This window comes from Struthio camelus, chromosome Z (genome assembly GCF_040807025.1).
Source record: "Struthio camelus isolate bStrCam1 chromosome Z, bStrCam1.hap1, whole genome shotgun sequence".
NCBI lineage: Eukaryota > Metazoa > Chordata > Aves > Struthioniformes > Struthionidae > Struthio > Struthio camelus.
The window spans coordinates 75763841-75778918 of record NC_090982.1 but is presented as its reverse complement, the minus strand read 5'-3'; the positions used below and the strand labels follow the sequence as shown (position 1 = coordinate 75778918).

The window sequence follows — 15078 nt, the reverse complement described above, 5'->3', positions numbered from 1 at the left end:
CCTTGCTGGGAGTACGTTGTGCTCCACCTTCTCCTTAGCTGGCTAATGCACTTTGAAAAGTCTATAAGCTTGTAGCAAATTGCTCTCCCTCTTTTGTGATTATGCCTATTCATTTTGCTGAGTCCTTTCCCATCCTCTCAGCTTCTACATTCTCACCAGCCCTCAGGAAAACAATTGCTCCTTGAGTGCCTTCACTCCCTAGTGCCAGCTCTTTAAACAAGAGAAAGTAAGTTATTCAGGTAGAGACTTCTGAGAGACAAAGTCCTCCTTCTCCTCCCTACTAGAAAGAGTCTATTTTGCAGGATAGTGTTGATGATAGCCAGACATATTTGTATGCCCAAGATCTCCACCTGGAAGGTGAGAAGAGGGAGAGGAACCAGTCATAATGATTCCTAGGAAATAAAGACTTGTGGTATGCTCGGTGTAAGGGGAAAGCAGAAGAAAAGTCTGTGGTGAGAGCACATTGTGACTCCTGGTGCATGTGTTTCTGTAACTGGGAGAAGAGGGTGAGATTCAGCCTAGACTCAGTCATCAGCACATGAATCCACAACTGCTCATGGAGGAAGGATGAATGTGTGGGAAGAAGAAGGGAGGACAGATGATCACCCGGCTGGTGACCACTACAACCTTTTGACACCACCCTCATGCAGGATGATGTGATCCTGTGAGTCCTTCCAGGGCAGAAAAAATATTTCTTCCCTGAAGGCCAGAGGAGCCAGCTAAATTGTTCTTGTTATGGTGTACAAAGTCTAGACTTGTTGGACAGGGACAGAATTCTAGGCAAGTCAGCAGAGAAGCCACTGGCTGGTGACATGTTGGAGATGCTAACTCATGGCCTTCTGGCAAAGTTCATTTTCACAACCTCAAAAAAATTCAGATGCTCAATTCATGATTAGAGGTCACTTTTTGGCAGGGATATGGACCCTGCCTTGCTCTCTTTTACTGCCTGAAATTTTGCTTGTAACAAACAAATCACTGGCTCCATGTCACTGGGGTGATCAGCTAAGCTGCATATATTGGGCAGATGAAGGAGGTGTAGTTCCAGGTATTGGGTATGGGGTTGGGAAAGGATATGATGGGGTGAACTGACCAGCCAGCCTAGGCCAGCAAGGGGAACCAGCAGGGCTGTAGCGCAGGGAGATAAGCCACTGGATGGGCCAGCAAGGCAGGGGAAGACAGGGCCAGTGATGTTCGATCTGCTGTGTCGAGGCTTGGCAGGCTGCCCAGTAAAATGACACGAAATAAAACTCCCTTTCCCCCGAGATGTACCTGAAGATAGCAAATGATCTTGAAATCTTCTTTCCTTACTTGAAGTGGTGGAACCACAGTTTCCAGATCCTTTGTAGCTTTTCTGTCCAAAAAAGCCTGAGATCCCATGACTCTACTTTCCCCCTTTCCCTCAATACCTTTGTATCCCCACAATAAGGAAGCCTTTATCCTCCTTGTCAAAAGAGGCGAATTGTCCTCAAGGGATGTATAGTCCCAGGCACTCCTCAAAGACTCCCATTACAGTCAGGATTTCTGTCTGCAGACAAGTTCCTTGGTTGCTCCAAGGACAGGGCACAACAAAGAACTCCAGAGTAATAGTTATTGTTCTTGGCTTTCTTAGCCATTTAAGAACCTGAGCACCTAGCACTTGCACCGTGCTATGCATGGAGGTGACATGGCAGATGGTATTTTGACTTCCCAGATATTACCTCTAGGTACCTGAGCTGCCTTCATGGTATACCTTGCGTCCAGCTGGGATCATAACAGAAGTGCCTGGACCGTGTACTGACAAGTGTGTGCTCTCCAACCAATGCTGGCTTTAGCATAGGTCCAGGCACTGTCTGATGGGCAGTGCCAGATTAGTGTAAATTGGGCCACTGGTTATTGAGACAGATGGATTGAGGCTATTTTAGTGGCAGGCAAGGAAATGCCTGAGTTCAAGCAAAAAGCAAGTATACAGATTTGATCCCTCTCATAATGGGAGATGGGACAGAAATATCTTGGCATGCAATCTTGAAGCACTGTGAAAGAAAAGGGGGCAAGAAATCAGCAGAAAACAGTGACAATGGAGGGTTTCAACTTCAACATTGTACAGATACACAATATTCCATATGGTAAAAGTCTGCTGGACCAAAAATACTGCTTCAGAAAGGTATGAATGACTTCAGTCCCGTGCAGTGAATTTATACTGGTTCAGCTCTCTGCAGAACATGGCTTTGGCATTTTTAGCTTTGACATGCCAGACTCAGATCTCACCGCCTCATGAAACACTGGCCTTGGACCCATGTTTGTATTCCTCTACATTCAGCTGCACTCATCTATGATGTTTCAGTTTGGCACAGTCTCTAAGCTATGGTACAATATACCAAAGATCTACCCTCACTCGTTTGTTTACTACATATTTGGTGTTAATTAGGTGCTTCATTTGCTGAGATCTTTATGCAAAGCCTCTCTGCTGGAGCAGGGTTACATAAGATTTTTATCTGTCCTTGTGCAAAGTGCAGCAATCTCCAAGGTCTCCATATTAAATTGCAGAGTCTTAACCTTGGATCCCATCCCACTTTCCAACCCTTTGATATTTTTTTCTAATGATGCTGGATGTATGCTATAGCCATCTCTGAGAAGTGAAAAAGAATGCCTGATATTCATTTGCACTGACTCCAGCAGAGACAGGGGGCTTTGGGTGCAAATGTGAATCAGATCCAAACAAACTGTTAGTTTGATTGTAGAGATACAGGGGAAAGAAATCTTTGATTTTTCTCTTTTTTAAAGTTTTGATGTAATCATGCAAAAGAAAGATCCTAAAGCCTCAAAACAGATGAAGAACCATAGAAGAAAAAATACGTCATGAAAGTCTATCAGAGGAAGCATTTCTGAAAACAAAACAGACCACTGACATAGTGAAATTTGGTTCTTCTGGAGACAGTGAGAAACTTACTTTTCCAATGGCTGGAAGAGACAAAAATACAGAATGTATATAAGATTTTGCACCTCCACAGCAATATCAGAAACAGAAATTGTGTCATGGGAATGTAGCGTGGGACAGAATCAAAGGTGAAGATGCCAAGTACATTAAGAAATCTTGTAATGAGCAAAGACAGAAAAAAAAAAAAGCAGTCCCAAATGCTATTTGCAAGGTGCTTGGTTTTTCTGTAATGCAAATAGTCATATAACATATGCAGGAATGTGGATTTCTTTGCTTTGAATGGGAAGAGGAAATTGATTTACAAATCATGAATGGAATAGAAACCTTACAGCAAGAGCAGAGACAAAGCAGCTCTCTGCATGGTGTGGAGTAAATATGGCATGTAACTGCCTCTGCCTGTGGGAACTGCTTTGACTTTTGTACTATTACAACATAATCAAGGTGCACTCCAGCGTAATTGAATACTACAGATTTTGCTCTTTAGTGATCCTCAGATTAGTATAATCTTCTTCTCGGTTATTCTTGGGCAACTGGCCTTTCAGGACTTTCAGTGGTGTCCCTTCAAAGAGCCTTTTATGTTTGTAGAGGGGTTGAAGCCAGCTCTCTGCAAGGTGTGCTCTGCCTGGCCTCTGCTAGTCTGGTAGCTTGCACAGACGTTCCCATCACATATTATAAAAGACTCAACCCTTAACTTGCAGGGAAGCCTCTAGCTTGTGCTGAGGCTGGGAAGCAAGTGATTTCCTCACAAGTGATCCTGGTCCCGGGCTTGTTCCGTGAGTATCTATGGGGCCAAGTAGGTGGAGTTACGCAACTTTTTTCACATGAGACAAAATATTTCTGTTGCTCATGGGAGAATGAGGAGAAATTCAAGCAAATTGAAACTCTCAGAATTCCCATGGCCCTGTGCAGGAATGGCTATGCAGGTGAGAATGAGTCACTCTGTTACAAAGAACAAAGCAGTAGGATGCTACACCAAAATAGTACCTTCACAGCGTACAGAACTGAAATATGCCCTGTTGATTCTGAGACAGATTTTTACAAAGCTTTGTTTTTCACCTCCAAAGGTCTTACTACCTATTCGGACAGTTGCCTTACTGCTTGCAGTGGTTTTCCATAAGAAGAAATGCAGCATTTACTCCTTTTTAAATTAGTCGCACAGATGCACTGCCATTTTAGGCACAATCTGTTCGTGTAAGGAGTGCGTAATCCTCTTTTGCTGTTTCCATGGACTTGTGCTTTGAAAATAATTTAAGAATGAAATATGTTATGGAATAACTCTAAGGATGAGTCTCTGTGGGAAAGCTGCATTAGATCATCAAGGCCACTGCCTCACAGATCCAAGCTGTGTTCCCCACAGGGAAGATGCATAAAATAAACTTACATTACACTGGATGTAGTGGAAAGACCAAGAAATTATTTTTCCCTAGTTAAGTCTATGAAAGTGTATTCATACTGAAGACACTAATATATGAGCATCAATTTCCATAATAATGTGAGAAAGTGAAGAGAAAAAAAGAAGACGATTTTTATTCTTTGTAGTTAAAGAAGAATTGCGTTAATTCCTTTCGTATATTCCAACGGTTACAGGCCATACTGAAAAAATGTATCTAGAGGCAGATAAAGTCCTTCCTCCTACAGGGGCAGAAGAGTAACCTACATTTCTGGAGGTCTGTTCTCTTTCCTGACTGGAACCCACCCGAGCTGTAGTCCATTCAGTCCCACTGAAGGAAAGCTGCTCTTTAAGGCAAGTTCCCCAAGGTCCAGATGATCTCTGCTATGAAATCCCTGAAGGATTTAAGTAAGTGACACAAACAGCCTGGTCTCCTTCTCCTCCTGACTTCTGCTCCTACAGCAGAGGAAGAGTATACAAATTTGCAGAGTCCAGCTGATGGCAGTCCAGCCTCGCAATGCCGTTTGCTGCCATGGCGAAGCAGGATCCTGCAGCACAGGAAGAATCTCAAGGACAGATCAACTAAATTTCTCTGGATCTTTCCTAGGAATGACACCTGGGACAGTAAAGAGGCCAAACAAGTGTCATAGGTTGCTACTCAGTGCAGAAAGGTGTGAAGAGGATTACGTAGATGTAAAAAACACGAGGAAGAAGGAAGATTGACGGAGGCAGACGGAATATCAATCTAGAAACTTAAAGTTGAAATAATCTAGACAATTCCCTGCAACATGTGAGCATTTTACCTTCAGCCTTTAAAGGATCACTTCAAAGCAGAGGAAGTCCCCGGCGAGGCTTCCCTCTCTGTCGAGGTTTTGTCTTGGTTCAAGAACCCTGTCTAAGCAGCTCTAGTTGTGACTTTCTTCCATCTTTTGTATTTTCCTGTGTTGCCTCTGTCCTTCTCACATATCAGAAGGCCCATTGCTGGTGCTACACTATCTACAGCACAGAAGCAGGGAGAGAGATTCCATCCTACGTTTGCTGGAAAATGCCGTGTTGTGAACTGAGACATAAGATACAAAGTAATTCCTTTGTGTCCTAAGAAGTTATTAAAAAAAAAAAAAAACGTGCTCTAGTGGGAGTAGATACAAAATAAACTTTTTAACTCTCTCACTTGTTACCACAGAGATCCCTGCATTTGTGGGGGACATCTGTCACAAAGGGTAAAAAAAGTATTTTACTGTAAGCAAAGAACATCCCAGGAATAAAGCTATGTCTCAAAATCTAAAAACAAACTTTCTTTACATGGTCCTTCAGTGAAAAATAACAGCCCAGATTAGCAAAACAAACTGTATTCAGATTGGAAATAATCAAACCAGAACAAGTCCAACAAGGGGAAAGAGTGTGTGGCACAATTTATGACACAAATTTTAAGGGGCTTGAAAGGTGACAGGGAAGAGAGGAGGCAGTTCAGGAATCTGATTTTCTTTGCAAATAATTTTTAAGTGGAGCCGTGACCTGTACTTTGTGTTCTGCAGCAGGCAATAGCCAGAAGCAGGAAAAAAAATGAACAATGCAAAGTAAGCTCGTTAGCAGATGCTATCAAGACAATGCAAACAGAGCGATAAGGTGCAACTAAAGATATCTCTAAGCTGGTTTCAGGCCTCTTCCTTCTGGAGAAGTAGCTAGGAAGGCATGGGTGGTCATTTCACCCTCATCGTGGTGCACAGCTGCTCTGAGTAATAACTGACTGCAACATCTCCCACAGAGCTTTTCTAGGAGAGGACGAGCAGAAGATGATACTTTCTTCCTCTTCCATCCTCTTCGCATGCCTCTTGTGCAATGGAGTTACAGGGCATGGGAAAGCCACATTACACAGCCAATGTGCTAATATTTAGATTTTGAGAGAAACTGCTTGTGGAGGATGTACTCCTCCAGTTTCTGCCTCTTGCAGATCAGCCTCTGTCCATCTTACTTCAACAGCCGTGGTTAGCTCTTACATAGCATTTATAGCAAGAATAGATCCCAACATGCTTTCAAGAAAATAGTTGTCATCACTCTGCAGAAAGGGAGTAGAAGCACAGGTGACAAAAAAGATTAGCCCAGAGTCCTACAGTATATGAAGGGTAAAGCTAGGAATAGAGACGTGGTCTCTATTCCCAGTTTTGGTCCTCTGTCCCAAGAGGCTTCAGCCACAAAATCACATGGGAGTGTTTTGAATGAGAGGCAATGCCCTGTCCTTGCAGGGAGATCAAAAGGGAACCGCAAGAAGAAAGGACGAAAGAACAGTCTTTCATGAAAGGAGACTCACCTAGATGGCTGTCAAGTTCTGTGAGACAGATTGGGATGGTTTAATAAATTTGAGCTAGCCACAATTACAAAGCCCATAGACCCTTTATCCTGCTTCACAGTTTGTGAGATGATGAACAATAATTCTCTGGGAATTAGTAAACACTGTATTTCCCCATTGTCAAGAAATGAAAATTTTACAATATTGTAGCCAAAATGTATTAACTATTACTAGTGTATCATTATATGTGACCATCCCATGCAAACATACCCAAACCTCATCTCTGTGATATCGTAGAATTGAGAATGCAAGTAAAAATTAAACACGATCAAACTATTCAAAATGTAAGAGATTGTTCTCACTTATTAAACAATTTTCATGTTGGTCACACGTGATTACATGGAAGAAGTAGGCAGTAAGCTTTTTAATCATGGTGTACAGATGTGTTTTACTTAAAAAAATAACTAGAATTAGAAATAATTGCATATATGCAACATGCTTTGTAGCTGAGCTAGCACTGCCAGGGAACTGTAGCATTGCTATTTTTATTGTTTCTGTACAAATTAAATTCTCAGCATTTACTATATCAGACGTGTATTGGTGTGTATATCTTTTGTAAGAAAAAAGAGAGGAAACTGTGATGGCACAATTATTTGGTTGTTCTCAGAGGTGAAACAAATGTGAAACAAATTGACAAAGGTTAGGACTGCCCATGAACAGAGGGAAATATGCTTCTGGTGATAATCAAGTGTATTTGTATAGTAATACTTGCAACTTTTACAATAATGACCTAAAGCTTTGAAGTGGTCACTTCCTCCCAGTACTGTTCTCCCCTTTGGAAGGTGTGGATAAAATGTTTGCAAACGGAGAAGATTAAGACTGATCAGAGCGATTAAATGAGACCTTCTCGGAAGGGGAACATGGCGGCAGTGAGCGGGACTGGACAGATAGGCCTTTCCAACGGGACGTGACAGGAAGGTGGCTAACAGATCTCCTGTAGGACCCTAGATGGTGGGCAGCAGCTCACCCACCTGACAGGAGAATTTGTAAACAAGGTGTCTAGACCTGTGTGTTTTTCACACAGGATCCGGAAGACAATCGTGCTCATTTTGGCAAGATATGGAGGTGGGACAATGGTTTGTCACGGGCTTGCCAGAGGACTCAGGAAAGAGGGTTCGGTTGGTTCAGCGTTGAGAAGGCTTTGGTCTACACAGGAGAGAGTCTCCTGTAGGATATCCAGTGAAGCAGTACCTCGGCTCAGTGATAAAGCCCAATTGTGAATATCAAACCCCTAGGCTCCTTGGTAACCAAACACTACAGTGGTCATTAATTTGGATATTAAACAAAATGTGCCCTGTTCTTTTTTTTTTTTTTTTTCTTTTGGAGCAGTCGCTCCTGCCTAGGGACCAGAGAAAGGGGAAATCGAGGCACGGGGAAGCTTTGGAAGGAAGAGAAGCGCAGGACTTCTCCCGCGTGCTGAAGCACGTGCTGAATTCACGTCCCCAGAAGAACTCAGCGTACATTGTGGCCCTTCTGGTTTCTCCCGAGGAGGCCGGGAGGCATCCAGAGGGAGAAGGGACTGGGAGCTGGCTCCCCACACACCCTCCCCACAGACCCGGCCCCCCAACTCCCCACAGGGAGGGCTGGGCAGGCTGCTTCAAGCCTCTCCCACCCGTGCTCGGTTCCCCCCCTCCCCAGTGACCGGGTTCCCTCTTCCACCCCTCACTGGGGTGACCTGGCGACACCCAAGTGCGCCGCCATCCCGCCTCTTCCCCGCACGGTCCCCCACCCCGCCTCCCGCCGGGGACCTATATCTCCCCCCTCCCCCCTCACAGGGTCCCGCGCGCGCGCAGCAACGGCCGCGGAGGGCGGCGCGGCGCAACGGGCGGGCGGCTCCGCGCGCCGCCACGTGACCCTCCTCCGCGAGCGCGGGGGTCCCCCCGCGGGTGAAGGGTGGGGCGGGGGCGTCCCTCCCGCTCCCCTCCCGGCGGGGGGCCGGAGCCCCGCGGTCACGTGGCCGCGGAGTGATGTCACGGCTTCCCCCCCCCCCCCCCGCCCATCGCACCGCCCTGCCCTGCCCGCGCGGGTCGAACGTGGCGCGCGCGCGGAGCGGCCCGGGGCGCGCGGCGGCGGCGGCGGCGGCGGCGGCGGCGGCGGCGGCGCCCCGCTCCGCTCCGCCCTTCGCAGCGGCGCCCGGCGGCGGCGGCTCCCGGCGCGGAGCGGAGCGGGACGGGACGGGTTGGGACGCGGCGCCTCCATGGGGTGAGTGCGGCCGGGCGCTGTGAATAGGGGCTTTGTGTGCAGGCGCCCACCTGCCCCCGCCCTCGGCGGGGGGCTGCTGCCGGCGGCGGCCGGCGCTTCCCGGCGGAGTCCGTGGGGGAGAAACGCAACAAGAGGAAACTTCTTCCCTCCCGTGCCGGAGAGCTCGGCTTGTCCCGCGTGGGGCAGCGGACGGCCCCGGGGCCGGCGGCGGCGCGGGGTGGGGGGGAGGCTCAGCCAGTGAGTCGCTGCCGCTCGGCGCTTTCATTTTATTTGATTTATTTCTAGTTTTCCGCGGAGGGGGTGACAGCTGCCCGCGGGGGTCGGTGCGGCCGGGCCGGGGCTGCGCCGCCTCCTCCCGCCCCTCTCGGGGGTCATTTCGCTTTCCCCCCCCCCACCCCAAAACGGCGTGGGGGGGGGGAAGACCGGGGTGACCCTTGCGCTGCTTCGCTTGTAGGGAAAGGCGGCCCCGGGGGTGGTTTTGTCTCGGCTGCTCTCGCGTGGGGCGGTTCCCCCGCGGTTTTGGGGGACGGCGGTGGGGGCGCGGGGAGCCGCCGTGCAGCGCGGGGGTGTCGCGGGAGCTCCGGCGGCGGGGGCGCACGCCGCGGCTGAGCAGAGCATAACGTGTGGCGGCAGCGTCCTGAGCCATCAGGATTTCATTTCTGTAGCTAACTGTTTAAAAAAAAAAAACAAACAAAAACCGAGACTGCATGAGGGATCGCATCGAGTTTAACCGGAACGCCGGTGTTTCTAACAAAACACGCGAAGAATTTTGTTTTTATCTCGCACAGCGTTTGGTTGTAACAGCCTGCCTCGGTCTGCCATTGTTGCTCGTGATATCCTGAAGTTTCTCCCTGTGAACAGTCTGGTTAAATTCTGCTTTATCAGCATCTCAGGATCTTAACAAACTCTGCCGTTTCTCTTTGTAACGACTGTGACTGCGTTTACTACAGAACTGCTACAAAGCGCTGTCTGGTTGCAGTGTGTTCTGGGGCAGTAGAAGATCGTCTCTCTCTTTTTTTTTTTTTTTTTTTTTTTTTTTTTGGTATCCCAGTTGGTTTGAGATTAGAGTGTTTGGCATTTTAAGTCCTTTTTTTTTTTTCTTAATAAAAAACATGCATGAATCATTTCAGAAAGGCCTTCTGATGTCCTAGATTAACTAGGAGTAAATGAGTTTTGTAAATATCTGTCAGTGACCTGCTTGGCTCTTGTCTTGGGACACCCATGGAAGGCTGTCAATGAGACTTTATTTACTAAGAAAAGAATTGCATAAGAGCCATATGAACCAGAGTGAAAGAGCGTTTGAGTAGAACAACGCTTAATAGGAGCTCAGGGTTCTCTTGTGTTGAAGCCAAGCTCTGTGCCAATAAGTCACTATGCAGTAGCGGGAGTCATTCCTTCCAATCACTAAAAATATTGGCCTTGTGCTATTCTCTTCCCTCTTCCAAGAGTGCATCTGCTAGCAAAACAGTGAAAAGCTACCTCCTCCCTCTCCTTCTCTGAACCAATGAATTGATGGTATCAAGTGGAGAAGAGTGGACAGGAGGCTGCTGGTCTGATTAAGTAATGCAAGCATTTCACAAGGGGGATTACTTAGTTGCCTCTTCAGTGTTTTTCTGTTGTTTTTTTTTTGTCTTTTTTTTGTTTTTATGTTCCCCACTATGCTACCTTTCTTCTCCTCACCTCTAATAAGGAATGTGTGCCTCTTCTGAGGGAGGAGCAGTGCCTGGAGAATATGAAAGCTGAGTTCTTTTGTGAGTTGCTGGCGATTTCTAAATCCTGCTGTACAGTACCCTAATCACATTCCTTCTGAGAGCTGATTGTGGGCTGGTTCTTTTTGCACAGGGATAATGCTTGCAATAGCTATAGAGGGGAAAACAAGCAAAACTAGAACAAATCAATCCAGAGCTTTAGTGCCTTGCTTACTGGCAGAGATAGCATGCTATTGAAAATAGCGAGTGGCTTTCTTTAGCAGGGTGGTAGGTAGGAGCATAGCAATCCATAACATCTTCTTGGGTTATGGATTCACATAACTGGCTTTCCTGCGGTTTGCAGGCTTCCTGCGTGTCTGAGAAGCCTCTTCCCTCTCACACTTTCCTTGGAGTTGCTGTGTAGGTGCTTGTGGGTGTGTATGTGTGATAGCTGTGCAGGTGAGGTGGCTGGAGCTTGCTTTCGGAGTGCTGCACCTAACACTTTGAGGGTCACCTATTGATGCGCTTTTAGAGCAGAGAGGGTGTAGTACGAATAGCTACAGTTCAGGCAAAACATTATCGTGGAGCTTATCTCTGTCAAACTGCCAGAGGCAAACATGGGTCTGGTGAAGTGCGGAAACAACCTAAGACTTCCACAGGCACTTAGGGTTAAAAGCCTAAGTGCCTGCTGAGGACTGCTGGGAGTAAAAGTGACATAGCAGTGACAGAAAGTATCCTTCCCCCCTGCTGACATACAGAACAGGATGGCTGGTAAGGCTTGGAAATGATAGTGGTGGTTGATGCGCTGAACTTGTGACCAGCTCCGGAGGGGAGGGCCTGCAGGCTGATGGTTAGGGCATTCGCCCGCAAAGTGCGAGATCTCCACTGAGGTCCTTCCTCTGCAGGGCAGGTTGTGCATTTTAGGTGAGTGATGTAATCACTTAAAGGTGTTGTCTAAAGTTGCTGTAGTTTCCCTGTGGTTTTGTGCCTGGAAGCCACTGCTTTTATTCAAAAAATTGTAAAACAAGATGTGGGATCTTTTTTGACCTGAAAGGGGTGGTGAAAGTTTGTTCAGCCCTTATGACAGAAAAAGGGTTTGTATGCTCCTGTGTCTATGGCTCTGTAACTTCAGTAGCTGGACGCTTTCCGCTTCTTGCAACTGCGGAGGGTCAGGGAGGTACAGTTGCCTATTGCAGGTGGGTCCAAGGAAACAACGGCATACATCTGGATTCCCAAATGTATTGGGACAACCTGAAACTTTTTTCTAGGGAATGTGGCACTCAGGTGCTTTCTGAGAATCTTGGTTACCGGGACTTGCCTAAGACCCCAGCAGGAAATCTCTAATGGGAATGTAGAGATTCGGAGATCTCTGAAGCCTGGGAGAAATATCCTAAACAGTAGATCCTGTTCCTCAGTGTTTATGCAACACTTAGTGCTGCTGCTGTTGAATATACATTTCAACAAATCTGAATAAAGTCGAGTAAAAATCACTTATCACTAAGGTAATCAAATTGATCCTTGCTGGTATTATGCTAGTTTATAGCCTTAATAGTCTTCCAGGATAGGAAATATCTGAATTCCTAATACTTTCCTTTTTTAAGGAATGGAGGTACTTAGTTTTTTTGCTTGTGAACACACCCAACTCTCTTTTCATTTTCAGGTAGTTTTTAAAAATGTACTGCATTTTCATGGGCTAAAATATTTCCCCTACCCAAGAACTTGAAAGCTGAATAGGGGAGTTTTCACTGGCGCTGTCTTTGGAAACTTCTCTGGTCCGGAAATACTTATAGTGGGACACCCTTCCAAGGTCCTTCAAAAGTATATGGGTAGAGTTTAGGGGAGTGGGCCTAGGCAGGTGTCTTATATAAATTAAATTGCTGTTCCAGTCTAGTTGTCTTAATTCGTACCCTCGTAGGTGACTGTTGTGCCTTAGGCTATTTCAGAGTATTCTTCCATAAAATAATGCATTTGTCTCCTCTTAGAAGATTTCAGGTTGCATCTGTACAGATTCTTTTGTTTGCTGATTCTGAAGAGCAGTTAATTGAATGGTTGATTAAAAAAAATATATTATGAAGGGAGTAAGTATAGACAAGTATTAGCTGTTTTTATTCATGTGGGCTTCTCATTTAGAAACTGGCATCTCACAAGGGGAACTCTGTCACTTTTCCTCTATTTGTAGCTAGATGCTTCAGTTCCAGTCTAGTCCTGTTGGATTAAGCACAGAACATGGAAAAGTCTTCAGAACGGCAACATAACTTACGTGCAATCAGACCAAAAAATATGGTCTAAGAATTGAAGGGCACACAAGGGAGGGCCTTTTTGTTTTAGAGATGGGAAACTGAAAGCAGAGAAAGGTAGCAGTTTGTCCCAGTTCATGCAGCCAGTCTTGTCTCTTCTACTGTGTTCTCCAGTGAGCTGAACGTGTGTTGACAGACACTTTCAGACAAAAGAGCTGGAGTAAGAACAGAGTATAGTTTAAGTGTAATGAGTGAATGACAGATTTCCTTGGACTTCCCTTGAGCTAGAATTTTGCCTGGAGCGCTGTCTAATATGCCAAGAAAACAAATCGGAGCAATGTCACATTTTGCTTTTTTCCTCTAATCTTCTCCTGTAGTTCACTGTGTGTAAGGCCTTGTTGATACAAGCTTTTTCCTGGTTGTCTAGAACTGTTTTGGAAAACACTATATAACACACTGTATCTATCTCTGCACAGGTTTATGTTAGTTTTGTGATATCCTCAGAGGCTTGTACTGTTGTAGCTGAATCCATTAAAATGAAGATAAACCTTCTGCAAATTTTGAATATCAAGAGGAATTGTAAGAGTTGAGAGTTGATGCACAGCGTACTGGAGGAAAGAGTGATAGGAAGCTGTAGGTTTGTTAGTGATGCTATATCTCTGGAGCTTTAAGCATTTGATCACAAATGTTAGATTTGTACTGTTCAGCACATTGCTTCTAGTGATTTGTGATTTTTGATGTAGAGGTATTGGACTAAGTTACCCAACGTCTCTATCTCTGCTGTCCCATTCTGTTTTGAATGGGATTAGCTGTACGTAAATCACTCCCGTTCTTGTATAGCACTTGGGCTGCCCAGTGCGATTCTTAGTGTCTTTTCATTAGTAACAGTAGATTAACCAAGCCACAAATTATTTGTCTTCATAGGTAGCACTAAGTTTTAAAAACATTGTTTCATTTGACTCTTGCTGTGAGAGGAGGAAGAGTTACTGAAGATGGGAAAACTGAGCTATGCTGATAGAATGGGGAAGTGTTCCCTTTGCTTTTGGTCAGACAATGCGTGCCTCTCTGCCTTGGCCTGAGGGGTAGTGAAAGGAATATGCTCCGCTGGATGGAAATGAGCAGGTAGTCAAACATGAAGTGCTGAGTGGATTTTTCAGGATGGCGTTGGCTTGCTGCGTTCATACGCAGACAGCCAAAGAGCTGGGCAAAGGCTAATGCCTCCAGGTGGTCCAGTGGCTTTGGCAGTGGTGTAAAGGAGAAGCTTGGGTTTGGGCATGCTCTTGGTAGTGGTTAGTAGGTCAGGGGAGCTCAAGCGTGTGAAGCATTTGACAAGTTGGGTACTGAAGGTGAGCAGAACAGCCACTAGTACTGTGGATGCCTCTGCTCTGTATGCAGTGCTAGCTGCCACAAAGGCGTTCGTTCTTGAGTCAGAGCAAGGCTTGTGATTCGGAAGGAAAAAGATCATCCAGAAAATAAGTGATGAGGTAGTACTGTGAGAGAAGAGACCTCTGGGGGCCCTTATTTTCCTCTATGAGAGCAGGTGTATGCATGCAAAAGAGGTGTAAACATACAGTAGCAATGGTGCTCCTCCAACCTTTCCTCTCTCTCCCCCCCCACCCCTCCCACCCCTTGATGTTGCCAGATCTTGTGTTGAGTCTCTAGTTCTTCTTTGTAAGGTCTAAGGTGAAAAAAATTGTTTGCGAGGAGTGGAGGGCACAAGGAAGGAGGAGAAATCAGTTGATGTTACTAATGATGCTTCGCTGCAGAAGAGCATTGTCTGAGAAGGAGGCTTCTCAGTGTGTTCTGAAAGAGATGCAAGACCTTTGTCACCTAAAATTAATCAAAGTCAGTGTACCCTTATCAGCAATGGGTAGCTGTAATTGGCATGAACAGTATGTATAGCATATCCTAAGGCTGTTTTACTGTTGCTTCATTGGATCTTTGGTCATTCAAGGATTTAATTATAATGTTGTCTGAAAGATCTTGCTCTGATTTTGATGTAACTTAATTAAAGGAAAAAACTGTGCCGGTATGGTTGTTTATTGTGGTTTGCACAAATCTTGCTGTAAAGCAATGGGGGAGATTTGTCCTAATCCGCCTCCTCTGTTTAAACCTAAACATTGTGTTGAATATTGAGACACGGTTTCAGTGAAATTATTGAGGCTGAAGATCACCACCATTTCAATGCCTCTTGTCTTAACTAGATAGGTTTACCTAAAGATGCTTTCTGTGGCTTGTATTCCTGAAGCTGTTTCTTAAAAATAAGCTGAAGGGAGATGAGGTGGAGGACTAGATACTTA

General features: G+C 45.7%; 1 protein-coding gene across 5 annotated transcripts in view; it reads left to right on the top strand.

Moving 5' to 3' along the window:
• The first annotated feature begins 8726 nt into the window (after nt 1–8726).
• LOC138060888 (ankycorbin-like) overlaps nt 8727–15078 on the top strand; it is an 86353-nt gene continuing 80001 nt past the window's right edge. For 4 of the 5 annotated variants that reach the window (XM_068927461.1, XM_068927458.1, XM_068927457.1 and 1 more), the window contains exon 1: nt 8727–8853. The gene's annotated coding sequence lies outside the window, so the exon portion shown is untranslated. Of the gene's footprint in view, nt 8854–8973; nt 9091–15078 lie in introns of those variants that run through there. The other variant, XM_068927459.1, reaches the window with a different exon arrangement.